The sequence below is a fragment of the Loxodonta africana genome, chromosome 10, assembly GCF_030014295.1.
Source record: "Loxodonta africana isolate mLoxAfr1 chromosome 10, mLoxAfr1.hap2, whole genome shotgun sequence".
NCBI lineage: Eukaryota > Metazoa > Chordata > Mammalia > Proboscidea > Elephantidae > Loxodonta > Loxodonta africana.
In genome coordinates this window covers 11246822-11263579 of record NC_087351.1, presented here as the reverse complement: position 1 = coordinate 11263579, position 16758 = coordinate 11246822, and the positions used below count along the sequence as shown (strand labels likewise).

Genomic DNA, 16758 nt, shown 5'->3' with positions numbered 1-16758 from the left:
AAATTAAAAATTAAACTTGTTTCACTGTTTTGCTGATTCTGATACATCACACATCATGCTCATGTAATGCAAACCATCACATTTTACACTGAAATTTGAGTAAATTTAGAACTCATTTTAAGTTAAGCTAAACTAGAATTGCAGAAATTTTTATGGTTTTAACTGTAGACTAGTTCATCCAACAAATACTGAATGCCTACCGTGTGCCCAGCAATGTTCTAGGTAATACAAATACTGCAGTGTACAAGACAGACAAAGTCCCTGTTCTCACGGAGCTTATATTCAAGCGGGGCCAGTCAGATGGTACACAATTAAACAAATGAACCAGGTGATTTTAAATTAATTTAAAATTAATTAAAAAAATTTTTAATAGTGATAAAAGCTATTAAAAATAAATCATAGTGATGTTACAGTGACCATGAGGGCTATTTTCGATCGATCAGGGAAGGCCTCTCTGAGGAAACGGTATTGGAGGTGAACCTGACTACCATGAAATCTCAGCCATTCTGAGAGCTAGAGGACTCTCCTCACAGGCAAAGGGAACAACGGTACAGAAGCGCCAAGGCAGGAACATGTGCGGCCTGTCTGAGAAACACGCTAGAAGATTGTAGGCTGGAGCACAGTGACCAAGGTGGAAAGCGGTAAGATGAGGTCAGTCAGTCAGCAAATCTTCACTGAATGCCTGCTGTGTGCCAGGTACTGTTCTAAATGCTGAGCACGTAGTTGTAAACAAAACAGATACGTTCCCTGCTCTCAGAGAACTTTCATTCTAATGAGAACAGAAAATAAACGATAAAAATAAAATCATTTCAGCTAGCAATAAATGCTAAGAAATTAAAACGGTGGTTTAGTAAGACCGCCTGCTTTATAAACCGGGCGGTCAGGGAAAGCCGCGCTGAGAGAGCACTGAATGCTAAGAAGGAACCAGTGTCACAATGATCTCAGGGCACAACATTCCAGACATAAGGAATAGCAAGTGCAAAGGTCCTAAGATGAAAATGAGGTCGGCACGTGCACCTAGCCTTTGGTGAACAAGGGGGAAGATAGTGGAATGAGACGTTGGAGAGCTAGACAGAGGCCTGATTGTAGACGAACTTGTAGGCTTCAATAATGGGCGTGGATTTTATTTTATTCCAAGTACAATGGTGTATCTGTAAGGATAGTCTCAGCTTTTCCAACTCTCCAAGGTTCCAAATAATCAGGTTTTCAATCCACTGGAACATTACAGTTGTGTGGCTAGAGTATAATGAACAAGAGGGAGAAAGATGATGCCAGAGAGATATGGAATATCAGTACCAAAACTGAAACCAAACCCGTGGCCGTCGAGTCAATTCCGACTCATAGCGACCCTATTGGACAGAGTAGAACTGCCTCATGGGATTTCCAAGGAGCAGCTGGTGGATTCCAACTGCTGACCTTTTGGTCAGCTGCCAAATGCTTAACCACTGCACCACCAGGGTCTGCACCATCAGTACAGGCCTTGTAAAATAAGTTTATTATATTCTAATACTAATTCAGTGGAAAACCATGGGAGGGCGTCTCCTATGGGGGAGTGTGACATGATGCAATTTACATTTTTTAAAGGATCATGTTGGCTATGTGTGTAGAATGGCTTGTAGGGGAAGGAGGTGGGATAAGAGTGGGAAACTGAGACTCACTAGGAAGCTACTGCATACATCTAGGTAAGAGATGGTGAATTAAGGCAGTAGCAGTGGAGGTGGAAAAAAGTCGACATATGGATAGGATGTAGAATGTGAGTAAAAGACCCAAGGAGGACTTCTAGGTTTTTGGGTTGAGCAGTTGGGTGGATAAGGTTCCATTTACTGATTTGGAGAACACTGAGGTGGGAGGAAGGTGGTTTGTGGGAAAAATCAAGAGCAGTACTTTGGTTATACTAAGGTTAAGATGTCTTTTGGACATTCAAATAGAGGTGTCAAGTAGATAGATGAATATGAGAAATAAGAGCTGAAAAATAAAAATTTGGCAGTCAATGGCTATTAGATGGTATTTCAAGCCATGGGATTGGATTTATTTCCCAGAGGAAACAGTCTAGAGAAGAGGGACTAGGACAGTGCCCAAGGGCACACAGACAGGATCAGCCGGGAAAATAGGAGATTAAGTAAATTGGTTTTATGGAGGCCAAGGGAAGAGAGTGTGTCAAGAAATTGGGAGGGGGTAGTTTATGGTCAGAGAAGTGACCTTGGATATGGCAGGAGTGACAGAATGGAAGCTGGATTAGAGTGTGTTGAAAACATGGGAGATGTGGAAGTGAAGACCGCAAGTACAGGCAACTTCTGAAAAGTTGTGCTGTAAATGGGAGAAGTAAAGAGGCAATTGCTGGAAAGGAACTTGGAATCAAGGGAGGATTATTATTTAAAAATGGGCAGTAGAGCATGTTTGTATACAGATAGACACAATCCAGAAGTGAGGGGAAAACTGATAATATGGGTAGTAGAGTCCTGTATGATTTGGGCATAGGATCCAGAACACGAGACCTCTTTATTACGGTAGACACACTCATCTAGTTTCATAGAGAAAATAGCGTATGGATACAGACACAGATCTGACGGTGGGACTCAGATTCCCAACTGATTGCTCCCATTTCCTCAAACTAAGAGACCAAGTCTTTAGTCATGAGTGAGAACAATGGAAAGGATGGTGGTGGAGGTTTGAGGAGAAAAGACAAACGACAGTTATTTTACGGAGCGGGGAGTGCCAACACTTTGGGCCTGATTTGTGGCCATAAATTCAAAGTAAGTCCAGTTGGAAAAACTAGGCATGGGCCAGATGCTATGAAACCTTGTAAATCATAGCAAAGGTTTGCATTTGATTCCTAAATGTGATTAAAAAAATTATTGGAGGGTTTTAAGTAGGAGAGTGACATGATGTGACTTATATCTTGGAAAGCTCTCTTTGGCTGCTGCATGGGGAATGGATTATAGAGGGAAAAGAGCAGCACGCTGTCTACTAGGAGGCTGCTGCAGCAGTTCATGTAAGATATCGTAGCCAGAAGTAGAGGGAAACAGTGGAGACAGAAGTAAGAGCTTTATTTATTGGTCAGAGATAACAGTAATACATATAAAAAAAAATACATATAGATGATGGTAAATAACAATTGTAAAATTAGTCAAAATTAAGTAGTTGTATTTTTTTTCCCCCTCAAGTGAAACTACATTGAAGCAGGACATATAGTCAGGATCTTGTCCCGAATCAGCCATGTAACTCAATATAGAAATGCTCTAAGTATGTACTAGACCAAGTTCAGTCACTGCTACTGAGCCATAGAGAGAAAATGCAGAATACAAAATACACAGCGAAAATGTCACTATAACTTCAAAATCATTTCCAAAATACCTTATGTCACTTTATTTTAAAAAACCTTAGAATTGTGTGACTTTGTGGGTTCTCATTTGTGCAATCATGTAAAAACAAAATTTGGTAGATCTGTAAAACAAACAGAAACCTCCCATACTTCTGTGGAGGGCGTGGCATCTCATAATAGCTAACCCTGGAAGCTTCCATTCTGCCAAATGTCTGGCCCCTTAGCTCCAATAAGACAAACACTCTGATGTTAATACAGTCCCGCGAGGGAAGCCATCTGGGGCTTTGAGCCCCTTATGTGATTTTAAATTTTCTAGTAGCCACATTTTAAAAAAGTAAAAAGAAACAGGTGAAATTCTGATATTTAACCAATATATCCAAAATAAGTGCTTTATAAATGGCATATTTTACTTTCATCTTACAAGACTGAAGTTTTGAAATAACTGCTACTTAGACTTTTTCTCCCAGAAATATCTAATTTACAAATAATTACGGTAATCAATGGGGTAACTGGTTTATATTCTATTGCTGTATAACCAGTAATTACTGATTTCCAATTAGCTTGTCAGGAATCTGTAATTTTGTGGACTATTAATGAGGTGGCTGTTCACAAACTGGCTCTTAATACATGTTTCAATCAGAGCATTCTTGTCCTGGGAAGGTTTAGTACAAATGAAGTCTGACAGGATCAATCTACAGTATATAAAGCTTTCAGAAGACAACCTTCCTGCTCCACACCTTGAAATAAAAATAACCAGATTCACAAGGATGTTATCTCTGCTTACCTCTCAGCCTCATCTCTGGCCACTATCTTCTCCCAACTCCTTTCTCCCGGCTCACAGAACTGCTTCCCCAACGGCTATGGCAATCTTGTCTTTGGACTTTTCCATGTGTTATTCCTCTACCTAGACACTCTTCCCTCGCAAGACCAACTCTTCCTTTAGATCTCATTTAGATGTCATCTCACAAAAGCCTTCCCAGACCCCCTCACCTGCACCCTTCGTGTACGTACTCCTACCACGCCTGCTACACCGCTCTTCCTAGGCACTTTCTCACACTGTATTTAAATCGTCTTCTTCAACAGACTGCGGGCAGGCAGGGTCCGTGTCCGCCCTGCTTTCTCAGTTGTACCCCTGGTACCTGGTGTGGTTTTTAGCATATTGTGCTTTTTCAATAAATATTTCTTGATCGAATGGTGAGAGTGGCCCCGAGTTTTAGACGAACGATAATGCTCTTCCAACCACTAGGTTTGGTTTTCTGATATTCCAGTAGGTTTACTCTGGCACTGGACGCTCCGAACTGATTCACTTTCAGCCCGTGAAACCTAGGCCTGCAGGAGGGAGCCTATTTGTCTGAATGGCCCCAGTTCTCAGCCTGCGGAACCACCGTCGACAGCGCGTGGAACAGAAGGGCGTGGATTTTCATGACAGATTCTGGTGCAACTGCTCTGCTCTCTGGGCAGTGTGCCAGAAGGACGACCCTCAGGGGCCACCGGGAACCCGGGAGCGCGGAGCGACTCGCCTTCCCCCGACCGTGGGTCCTACTCCCCAGTCCACCTCCTCCAGCGCGCCAAGCCGTTAGCCCCGCCCCATCCCACCCCGGCTCCACCCACCTGGCGCGTCCCCAGTAACTAACTCAACCCTCCCGCCAGGGCGCGCGCGTGCCTAAGCCCCGCCCCTCGGGCTAGGGCGCGCTCCCCCTCCCTGCTCGCCTAAACAGTTCCGTTAGCAGCGGGAGGAAAAACCGTCCTTCGGATCCCCGCCTCTCCACTCCCAACGCTTTACTCCCTACTCCCCCTGCGACCACTCCACAGCCAGCTACGGAAGCCCCTAAAGCACAAATATCCCCCAGACCCTGGAGTATCCCGATGGGTTTTGTCCTTGTTACTCCCTCCGGTCCTAAGGCCTTGTTTTCAATTTGTGCCAGGAATTTAGACTCGAGTTTCTTCCAGCGGCAGGAATACTTAACGCTGTTCGCGGAAGCAAAATTTTTTTTTTTTTTTTTTTTTTGCCGCTGTGGCCGCCCGCATTCCTTCCCTCCCACCTCGCGGAATTGTGGCGGGAGGGGGAGGAGGAAGTCACAGCGCCTGCGCGGAGAGGCCGCTTTCCATCCGGGTCCCTGTCCGTGCGGTGCAGCAGGTCGGTAGGCGGGAAATGGCGACTGGCTGAAGGATCTGGTTCTGTTGCTGCTGCGGGCTAAGCGGGAAAGACATCACACACTGCGCAGTCGGGACCATCGCCGGAGCCTGAGGACACTTACTTCTCTGTCGTCACAGTTAGGTAACCCCCTTGTCCAGCCGCTGCCGCTGCTCCCAGCCTAGTCCGCCTCTTCCAGGGCCCTCTGCCGGGATCTCCTCCCCTTCTCCACCGGGTCCTCCAGCGCTGTGGTAGGCAGGCACTGCTGGCGCCGCGTACGTCCACTGTGTGGAGCCGCTCTTCTCTGGGCTCTCTCCTGGGAGCAGAAGGGGCGCTCACTTCCCGCCAGCTTCAGCTCTCAGGCTGCGGCCTGTGTTAGGATTTCTGGGGTTAGATTTCACTCTGCTGCCCACCCCCACCGCGTCGCACGTTCCGAGCCCCAAACCCTGGGATCCCTCCGGGTAATTGGGTTAGAAGATCAGCTTTTCTGTCCATCTTGGGCCAGCTGATGTTTGGGGCATTTCATTCTTTCTATTAGGATGCTTTTAGGGAGGCGTTGTTTTCTATCTCTGTTTTTATAAGCACCTTTTGAGGGTCTAGAAGAAGGGATATCACTGAGTTCTGTTTACCTTCTGAACTGTTAAAGTGTTGAGTTGACATTGTTACTTTTTCAAGTCAAGAGTGTTTGTAAAGAACGTGTGGAAGGCCTCTGGTTTCGAGAGTCGTCAATTAAAAGCGAACCTCCTTATCCTTAGCGTTCACTCCGTTTTCTTTGGCTATTAAATAAATGCCTGTGTGGATGTTCACTTTTGCATCCTTGTGTAGAATTCCATGGTAAATAATTACACAAGTAAATCGTGTTTGTTTACTTCTCGCCCTAGTGGTGGTTGGCTGTGTGAATGATGTTAATTAAGCACTTCGGAGTACTTTAGCGAAGCCTAAAGAGATACTGCTCGTAAACTGTCCTAAGGTCCAGAAATGAAATGTACTTAATAGGTGTTCCTCCAAGGCAGGAATTTATTTTTCTAATGCTAATAAAGCATTACCGAGATTACTGCCCATCATGGGTGTACAAATTAGTGACTTGAAATGATAGCTTTATGTTCGTAATTTTTAGATTGTAGATTGCTTATATTCCGTTCTCTCTAGTCTTTGCCAAGTTTTAAAATTTGGTTTGTGATCCAGCTGCTGTCCTTATAAAAGCAAGGAAATGGCAAGTTAAAGCTAATTTTCTTCATCTTTTTTTTTTCTTTCTTTACATTGCAGACCAGTCTTGTTTTAAAAGAATTTGGTTTTCACTCTTTTTGAATTTTGGAGCCTTTGTAGTTTTTTAACTAATCAAAGTAAGTTTCAAAAAATGTGTGGTTCATGGAAAATGTCAGTTGGTGTTTATAACTCAAAAGCTTTCAGCTCTCTAGGACCCACTTAGAGAACTTCACTATTTTAGAAAGATATTAGGATTAAATTTCAATAATAGGAATACATAAACATCATTACAGTTGGCATCTGATAGACTTTGCCCAAGGTCATAAAGGAAGTCAAGACAAGCTGTAGCTCTTATGTGAAGCAATCTTTTAGGATTGAGTTGAACTTCATGCTTCTAGAATCAATAGATTGGGGTGGGAAAGGGAGGTGAAGGCATGTTGAATACTTGCTGAGTCAATTTATGTGAAAAATTGGGACAGATATGTGACTTAAGGGAATCTAAAATAAATTTTTGACCTACTGTAGGCTTTACCTGTATTTTAATGAGCTTTTTGGGTAGTTGATCAAGCATTAATGTTTTTAATGAAGTTTGTTTTAGGGGTAGCTGAGTGAGCGTTGTATAATATGTCCTCAGGAATCCTCCCAGATCGTTTAGTACTACGTTTATTCAGTACCTGGGCTCTTGACACTCTTACAAGTATGGGTTGAATGAATGTAAAAGCTTTAAGTGGTGCGATCCTTAACCTTTGTGATATTGTAGATAGAAATTCTGAATCAAGCTGTATAAACCCAGTGCCGTCGAGTCAAGCTGTATAGAAATACCAAAAAGAATTTATATGTTTTACAATATTCCATTCTACCCAGCATCTCTTGAGCAGTTCATTTGAGTCAGTGATGTTATTCTTTTTCCATTGTTAAGAAATTAAGAATTGGGAAAGTTTCATTTTTCCCACATTCGTCTAGCCCATCCCAAGTTTGTCATTTCTGGTCAAGGGGTTTCTTCCCAAGATTATTATATAACAGAATCCTTCAGATGCTAGTTAAGGAAACTTGGACCTGCTGTTCAGTAGTTATGTACTCGACTCTAATCTCCTACTAGAGAATTAGCTACAGAGTGAGTACAATGTTCCTAATGTATCTTGGTTTTAGGAGAGAGTGATTTGGATTAATGAGATAACAAAGTGGTTTGCTAGAATTTGAAATAATACCTAATTATATATTCTGTTTACCAAGTTAATTGTGAAAGCATAAAGTAGAAACAACACTTTACATTACAAATGTTAAATACGTTCAGAGAACCTCTTGTACTGTGCTCTATATAATTTTTCTGAGCAGGTTAAAAAGTTACATGATTTTAACTAGACCGACCACAGGGGTCTCTTGCTGTCCTTTGAGGATGGGGAGATTGAACAGATAGGGAACCTGGGTTAGAACCAGATGGGTGCAGCTTTAGTTTCCACTTACTTGACATTTACCCCAAGGTGTATATTTAAGCCAGACATATATTTACTACTGGTTGAATAATGACATTAAATTCTAATCTAAACTGTATTAAATTGTAATTGGACCTCCATTACAATTAGGTAAACCATGTGGTTGGCTTCAGTTGAGAATTGCCAAAGCCTAACTTTATCTGTATCTCTCCTGGGTGTTACGGAATTCTTTCTAAAATGTCCAAATTTGTTTAAAATCACTGTTTGGAAACAGCTAGTGGTGATGGTTGCACAACACGATGAATGTAATTAGTGTCACTTAAGTGTGCGTGTAAAAAATGTAGCCATGGCAAATGTTCTGTTACACATACACCTACCACAATAAAAAAAATCACATTTTCTGGAAGAAAAACTTTAAACTGCCATCTTTTATTAATAACGTTAGCACAGATTAGTTTGTCAAATAAACTTGCTGATACCACAGCTTGGTGAGGGTATAGAGGCAGTGAAACACAGGAGAGATACAGAATACAGGGGCACTGCCAAGGGAGGGGAAACCCTGGTGGCACAGTGGTTGGGAGCTATGGCTGCTAACCAAAAGGATGGCAGTTTGAATCCACCAGGTGCTCCTTGGAAGCCGTATGGAGCAGTTCTACTCTGTCCTGTAGGGTCGCTATGAGTTGGAATTGACTCTATGGCAATGGGTTTGGTTTGGTTTGTTTGCTTAGGAAGACAGACATGGTGGGGGGAGAGTCGTAATGAGATGCTTGGGCCTCTTGGGGACCTTTGGGAATCTTGGGGATCTGCCAGTAGTGAGGGGTGAGATTTGAGTGTGGTTCCAAGAAGAATCATAGGACATTAAGAACGAATATGGTTTATAGTTTGGCTGACCTTTTGTTTGTTTAAGGAACCCTGTGTTGCAGTGATTAAGCACTCAGCTGCTAACCAAAAGGTCAGTTGTTTGAACCCACCCGCTATCCTGCAGGAGAAAGATGTAGCTGTCTGCTTCTGTAAAGATTACAGCCTTGAAAACCCTGTGGGGCAGCTCTACCCTGTCCTATACGGTTCTATGAGTCGGAATTGACTTGTCAACAATGGGTACGGGTTTGTTGTTTACCTCATTTCTATGCCCCTCATTAAAAGAAATGATGGGAAACACTAAAATTCCTTTTTTTTTTTTAAAAAAAAAAAAGGTGTTGTAAAATATTTTTTTAAAAGGCTTTTAAGTTCACAGTAGGCCCGTTGACTATATTAAAATCAAACCCACTGCTGTAGAGTCAATTCCAACTCATAGCAACCTTACAGGACAAAATAGAACTTCCCCATAGGGTTTCTAAGTCTGTAATCTTTACAGAAGCTGACTGCCACATCTTTCTCCTGCAGAGCTGCTGGTGGGCGTGAACCGCCAGCCTTTCTCTTAGCAGCCGAGCGCTTAACCACTGAGCCACCAGGGCTCCTGTTGACTGTATTGCCCATTGTCATCGAGTCTATTCTGACTTATAGTGACCCTATAGGACAGAGTAGAACTCCCCCATAGGGTTTCCAAGGAGCAGTTGGTGGATTCGAATGCCAGCCTTTTGACTATCAGGCAAACTCTGTTTTAAAAATTTTTTTTATTGTGCTTTAAGTGAAAGTTTACAGATCAAGTCAGTCTCTCATACAAAAATTTAAATACACCTTGCCTTGTACTCCTAGTTGCTCTCCCTCTAATGAGACAGCACACTCCTCCTCTCCATACTGTATTCCTGTGTCCATTCAGCCAGCTTCTGTCCCCATCTCCCTTCTCATTCCCCCCCAAGACAGGAGCTGCCTACATAGTCTCATGTGTCCACTTGAGCCAAGAAGCTCACTCCTCACCAGTATCGTTTTCTGTCTTACAGTCCAGTCCAATCCTTGTCTAAAGAGTTGGCTTTGGGAATGGTTTCATTCTTGGGCTAACAGAAGGCCTGGGGGCCATGACCTCCGGAGTCCTTCTAGTCTCAGTCAGACCATTAAGTCTGGTCTTTTTACAAGAACTGGAGGTCTTCATCCCACTGTTCTCCTGCTCCATCGAGGATTCTCTATTATGTTGCCTGTCAGGGCAGTCATCGGTTGTAGCCAGGCACCATCTAGTTCTTCTGGTCTCAGGCTGATGTAGTCTCTGATTTATGTGGCCCTTTCTGTCTCTTGGTATCAGGCAAACTCTTAAACACTGCATTACCAGGACTCCTGTTGTCTGTATTAAAAAACCAAAACCCCCTGCCGTCGAGTCAATTCCGACTCATAGCAACCCTGTAGAACAGAGTAGAACTGCCCCATAGAGTTTCCAAGGAGCACCTGGTGGATTCGAACTGCTGACCTCTTGGTTAGCAGCTGTAGCACTTAACCACTATGCCACCAGGGTCTCCACTGAGACCCCATATTTAGTAGTATACACAGGCTTCTGTGTTAATTTAGAGAGATTGAAGAAAAGAGAGTATGTCTAGATTAAACATGGATCATCATTAATACTTTCCCTTGGGGTTCTAGCAGTGAGGCTTTCATAGTAACTATAATAATTTTCTTAAGGAGTCCTGGTGGCACAGTGGTTAAGTGCTCACCTCATAATGGAAAAGAGCAGTTTGAACCCATTAGCCATTCTACGGGAGAAAAGCGTGGCAGTCTGTTTTCATAAAGATTTATAGCCTCGGAAACCCTATGGGGCAGTTCTAATCTGTCCTTCTAGGGTTACTGTAAGTCGGAATCACCTCCATGGCAATGGGTTTGGTTTTGGAGTTTATAATAATTTTTAGAACTAGGAAACAGTTTACTATATTGGTTAAACAAAATAGTGTACTAGTAGAAGACGCTTGTTTTGAGAGATATCTGGGATTAATATGTAGTAATAACAGCTTGTATAGTTTTGGAAGAATTTTTTTTCCTTTGGACTAAATATTTCTACACTGAGAAATTGGGGACTGAAAAAGCAGGGAAGTTGCTAAAAATAGATAAGAGGACGATTAAGACCCTGTTAGCAGCATAACCTCATATTTTAAGTTATTCATGTTGACCAGTTAATCTTTAAATGGGAATTTTAAAAGTATGTTTTATTAAGATAGGTGTACCTTTTTAGTTGAGAAAAACTATGATGATTTGCATTAGCGGTAATTGGTTTCTTCCTAGCATTCCCCAAGTATGTATGATTATCCTGTTAAGTTGAAGATAACTAACCTCTCACTGACCTTGCAAGTACCTGCTTTGGTATATTTTGTTAAATTAAGATCATTCTATAATCCTTTAATTTCCTCTTTACAGATAAAAAATATTCACAATTACATTTCAAACAATCATGCATTTTTCCCCAATTGGGAATATACTTTTTTTTTTTTTTTTTGGTGATAACAGCAAACAAGAAGACCCTTCTATTAATGAATTATGATTAAACCTAATCTTTGAGTATTACTGCGGTGAAACCTGTGAGAGCTGGAACTCAACACAACTGTCTTCTTGTTCTGGGTCCCTAAAGTTTTCCGCCTATGACGGTGCAGTCTTACCACTTCTCTATCACTTGTTTTAGTGGAAAATATTTGAGTTTTCCTTTTCTGACAGGTTTCCGCCTTACACAGGTTCCAGCTTTCGCATATTTTACTGTAATTTAAATTAATTTGCTCTTCAAAAAACACTTTTTTTCCCCCTCTCCTGTTTCTCCCATGTAGTTTATTCCAATCATATGGATTAGTTTTTCCTTTGTAGGTGGTGATAAAAATAGTGGGAAATTATTTCAGATTCTCGGTGCAGTTTTGGGCAAAGTTTTACTGAATGATTTTAAAGACTTTTAGTTAATAACTATTTTTCTTCTTTGTCAACATCTCACTGATTATTTTACTGTTAAACTAATGTGTTCTGAGGGTTCCAGATTTCTACTGGCCTGAGAGTCAGCTTAATAGAAAATTAATTTCCTTTAAATAGAGGTTTTTAGCAAATAAATAAATAAGTAGTTAACATCTCTCCTCTTGCCCACTCTTAGGAAAACTCTGCTGAAGTTAAGCTCAATTTTTAATCTTTACAATTCCTTTGTTAATATACCCAGTAAGTACATTGTAACTTGTTTGTATACAGGTGGCCCCAGCAAATTTTTGAAAAAGTGTTGGCACATTCCGTAGAACGGGTAGTGGTGTGATGAGGAATGATAGCCTGGGAGTGTCACGTTTCCTCTGAGTTTGTTGAGAGAAAGAGATTAACTGTGGTACTCTCAGTTCTCAGGAGTTCATAACCTGTGTTCTTGATAAAATAACACATTGTGTTATAAAATTTTATTGGTATGAATTTTTTTTACATGAAAGAGAATGTTCCTTTTACAAGATTTTTAAATCGTATTTAGGGAAGGCAGTTAAGAATTATAAGTCTCCACATTATTGTTCTTTTAAAGCTTAGGTTAAAGAAATAAGAGTTCTTATTCTGTCCATAACAAATACTGATTTTGCCCTAATTGTCTTTCTACCGAGAGTATATAAGGCTTGGGTTGGTGTGCTGATAGCAGCACTTTAAGACCTACCTCCGAATGACTGTGCTTTGATACAGATGTTCTCAGTGATGAACAAACTGAGTAATGCCATCTTCTACAAATCAGTTTTTTTTTTTTGGAAAACGTTTTAGTCATGAGTAACCTAATAACCCATGTCTCATTTTGTTTTTTTGATGGAGAAAATTAATTGGTTATTGTTTAGAAAAAGCATTCTTTTTTTGTTCATGAAGAAAACTTTTTTTTAAATGCTTTATTGTGGTAAAAATATATATAACATTTGCCACTTACGCCTTTTTTGTGTGAACAGTTCAGTGACATTGATTATGTTCATCATATGCAAACAGCACTACTGTCCATTTCCTAATCTGCAGTTGAGTTTTAAAAATTATTTATTGGCTCTTTGTATTGTTTATTTTGAGAACTGTCTGTCTTTTTAAAATTTTTTATTGTACTTTAGATATAGGTTTACAGAGCAAATTAGTTTCCAGTTAAACAATTAATGCACATATTGTTTTATGAAATTGGTTGCCAACCCCAGGACATGTCGACACTCTCCCTCTCTCAACCATGGGCTCCCCTTTACCAGCTTTCCTGTCCCTCCTGCCTTCTCATCCGAGCGCCTGGGCTGGTGTGCCCATTTAGTCTCATTTTGTTTTAGGGGCCCATCTAATCTTTGGCTGAAGGGTGAACCTCAGGAGTGACTTCAGTGCTGAATTGAAACGGTGTCCAGGGGCCATACTCTCAGGGTTTCTCCAGTCTCTGTCAGACCAGTAAGTCTGGTTTTTTTTTTGTGTGAGTTAAAATTTTATTCTACGTTTTTCTCCGGCTCTGTCTGGTACCCTCTTTTGTGATCCCTATCAGAGCTGTCAGTGGTGGTAGCTGGGCACCATCTAGTTGTGTTGGAAATGAAAAAAACTTCTAAGGAGGAAAAACTTCCATAATCTCATCAGCCTAACTCAGCAACTTGTTAATTTTTGGAATCCATCTATCTGTCTGTCTGTCTATCTATCTGTCTGTCTATCTAATCTGTCTGTCTAATCTATCTAATCTTATCTACCTACCTACCACCTGTCTACCTATCATCTGTGCATTTTGATTTATGTGTTTGATTATTTATTATATTTAGTTGTCTCTAAAAATTCTATAATATCAGCTAATATAAATAGAGAAAATCATACGTCAAAAATAATAATGACCGAGAAGGACCACCTATCTTTTTCACACGTTTTGCTGGGGAGAGGATGAAAAGAATCTCCTTGTCTTGGAGTTGATGCTTTACATAGTAATCCTCTACTGACTCCTTCTGCCTAGTTGACTTTTTACTTTCAGATGATATGTGGAAGGGGCAGAGAAACCCCTTCCTTCTCTGAAGTCATTTAATGAAGGCATAAGGAAGTAGTGCAAAGTACGGTGGACAATTGCAATGCCTGGAGCTGGTGATGCCATGTTAGGCTAGAAATATAGATGCAGTGAAAGGAGATGCTGTGTCAGCTAAGGCAATGACTTTTAACTTTTTCTTTCATGAATATAAGTTTTAGTATAAATTTAGTAGTGATAACATTAGTAAAGTAGAGTATAAGTTAACAGACTCATGGAATTTTAGAGGTAGAGGAGTTCAAAAGGGTTACCTAGTCCAGTAAGTTGTTCGTGTTATTAATGATGAAACATTCTGAAGACTTAATACGTAAATGTCATAAGCAGGATGCTTCAGGATTTGTATGTTATGGGGGATGAAAACAGCTCAGATCAATTAATGACTTGTCTCCCATTTTGACAGCTCATTATTTATTTATTTCAGGTAAAATTTACATGTAGTGATGCACAGATCTGGTGTCCAGTAACAGTTTTTTACTGCTGAGGAAACAAACTGATAGAATGATCGTGTGACATAATCAGTGGCATACAGCCAGCTAATGATAGATTCAAGACTGGAACCTGAGTTTCTCACTCCTAGTCTTGAAGCCATTCGTTCCTCTGTTAACTTCCTCAGGAGCATACTCCAGAATGCTCCAATTTATAATTTATGTATACCTAAATTTTATGGGAAAACCTGGCCTTTTTTGCCTTTAAAGTTTGATTTGTGATCTTTTTACGATTTTCGTAATCCCACTTTTGTTTTCCTCTCCATTTGTGATGCATCGGTGTATCATTTCTTACCTTCATTCAGCAGTCAGTTGTCTGAAAGAGAGCACATTAGGTTAGTCCTAGGTAATTTTTTTTTTTTTTTTTTAGGTTTTTTATTAAGAACTCTTCATATACAACGTGCTGTTTTCTCTTCATGTTTTGGTAGAAACTTGTGCAGCCAGGATCTGGATAGCAGATTATCAAGTGATAATTTGTATCATTATTATAATTTTGGTAACACCAGACAATTTGAAACCCTAATTGTTTGCCTCAGATATTGCTTGTGAAGAGGATAGAAGTCTCTTCTTTAAAATTGTGGTAAATATGTAGGTAACAAAACCATAGCCATTTCAACAGCCTTCACGTACACGAGTCAGTGGTGTTAAATACGTTTGTCCTGTGGGTCAGCCGTCACCACTGACCACTGATGATGAAAATCTTATCAGGAAGGAACGTTGTTAGTTTTATTTATGGGCCCCATTTTATGAGCAGGAATTGATTACTGCAGTGAGAATCGTTTGTGTTTCAGTGACATAGTTTCTTCCCCATTCTTGGGTCTCTTTGAGAGAAATTAGAAAAATTTTGGTTCATTTCAAAGATTGAGTTGTTCTGTGTGCCAGGATACTGGAGTTACAGATCAGAACCTTCAAGACTGCTCTTACAGTCTAGTGCAAATAAAGATGACATCAACAGGTTATTTCAGTATGATTTGTTTTAAGAGCTAAAGTAGAGTTAATCACAGGGCGTACACAGGCTCAGGGAGGTGGCGGTGGTTACTTAACTTGTTGGGGTGCATGATATTTGAGCTGAATTTTAAAAGATGAGGGTAAGAATTAGTTGAAGAAAGAAAAAATGTAAAGAGAAGAGCAGAAACATGATAAGCATAGCGTGGGCAGGAAACGATTATTAATGGAGTGCAAAGAGTAAGGCAGCAAATAGCAACAACAAAAGGCTGGAGAGAGATGTCTTTCAGGGCTTTGTATACGATGCCAGAGTTTGGTTTTTATTTTGAAGGTGAGTGATGGGAATTGTGGTGGGAGGAACAGTCAGACTTGTGCAGTGTGAAGGATGGATTGAAGGGGGATAAGAGCTTCAGAACTATTTTAGGGGTAGAATCATCAGGGTTTGGTGATTGACTGTAGTGGGATAAGAGGAGGAGGAATGACTAGAATGTTTAAGATGTCTTCTAAGTTTCTGGCTAGATTGACTAGGTAGATAATGAAAGCATTAACTGTGATCAAGGGTATAGTAGGAAAAATATAGTAGGAAGAGCAAGTTTGCGTATGAAGTAGGATAATGGGGAAAATGAACTCACCTTTGGATAAGTTGCATTTGAGGTGTCAAGTGAAAGTGAAATTCAAAGGTGGCAGAGAAACTTGCAGAGTTGATGTGATTTATAATGAGCGTTTGGGAGAGGCCCCCCCCCAACCCGCCCCAGTCCGGGCTACATTTTGCTGGGCTGCTGGGCTGCAGGTAAGTACAAAGCAAACGACTTTGGTCGGTTTGGATTGCTGGGCAACTAACTCTTCGTATTCCTGAAATAAGATATGTTTCAGACTGAAAAAGTAGAAATGTTTCAATTGTTGTTAGTTGCTGTCAAGTCCATAAGGACTCATATATATATATGTATATATATATATATATATATGTACACACACTCTTTCAATGTCATGAGTTCTTAGGCTTAAAATGGCCTTTTTTCCATTTCTGTGATTTGTGATGTAATCTACTTGATTGTATCATTTTCATTCATTAGTAATTGATCTGTTTCCTAAGAGTGCTCATTTCCCAGTCTTTATTTTTCCTGATAGTAAAGAAAATAATTTTTCTAGTAAAGGAGCTCAAAAGAACCTAGAGGAAGTATTAAATTCTAATATAAATAATGGAATTATGAAGATGGCATTGCATATGTGTGTCTAAAACGCCCCTCTTTATATTTTAAGTTTGTATAATAAAATTAGGTTTTTGTAAATGTTATGTAGACAATTTCTGACCTTTACTTGGCCTGATTCATATCTGTTGTCTTAGTCTGGTTGATATGAGGGTAATGCTGGCC

General features: G+C 40.5%; 1 protein-coding gene across 3 annotated transcripts in view; it reads left to right on the top strand.

Moving 5' to 3' along the window:
* The first annotated feature begins 5389 nt into the window (after positions 1-5389).
* CTDSPL2 (CTD small phosphatase like 2) overlaps positions 5390-16758 on the top strand; it is an 87445-nt gene continuing 76076 nt past the window's right edge. Inside the window, exon 1 of one of the 3 annotated variants that reach the window (XM_010599691.3) lies at positions 5390-5600. The gene's annotated coding sequence lies outside the window, so the exon portion shown is untranslated. The remainder of the gene's footprint in view (positions 5601-16758) is intronic. The other 2 variants (XM_010599690.3, XM_003420160.4) reach the window with 2 other exon arrangements.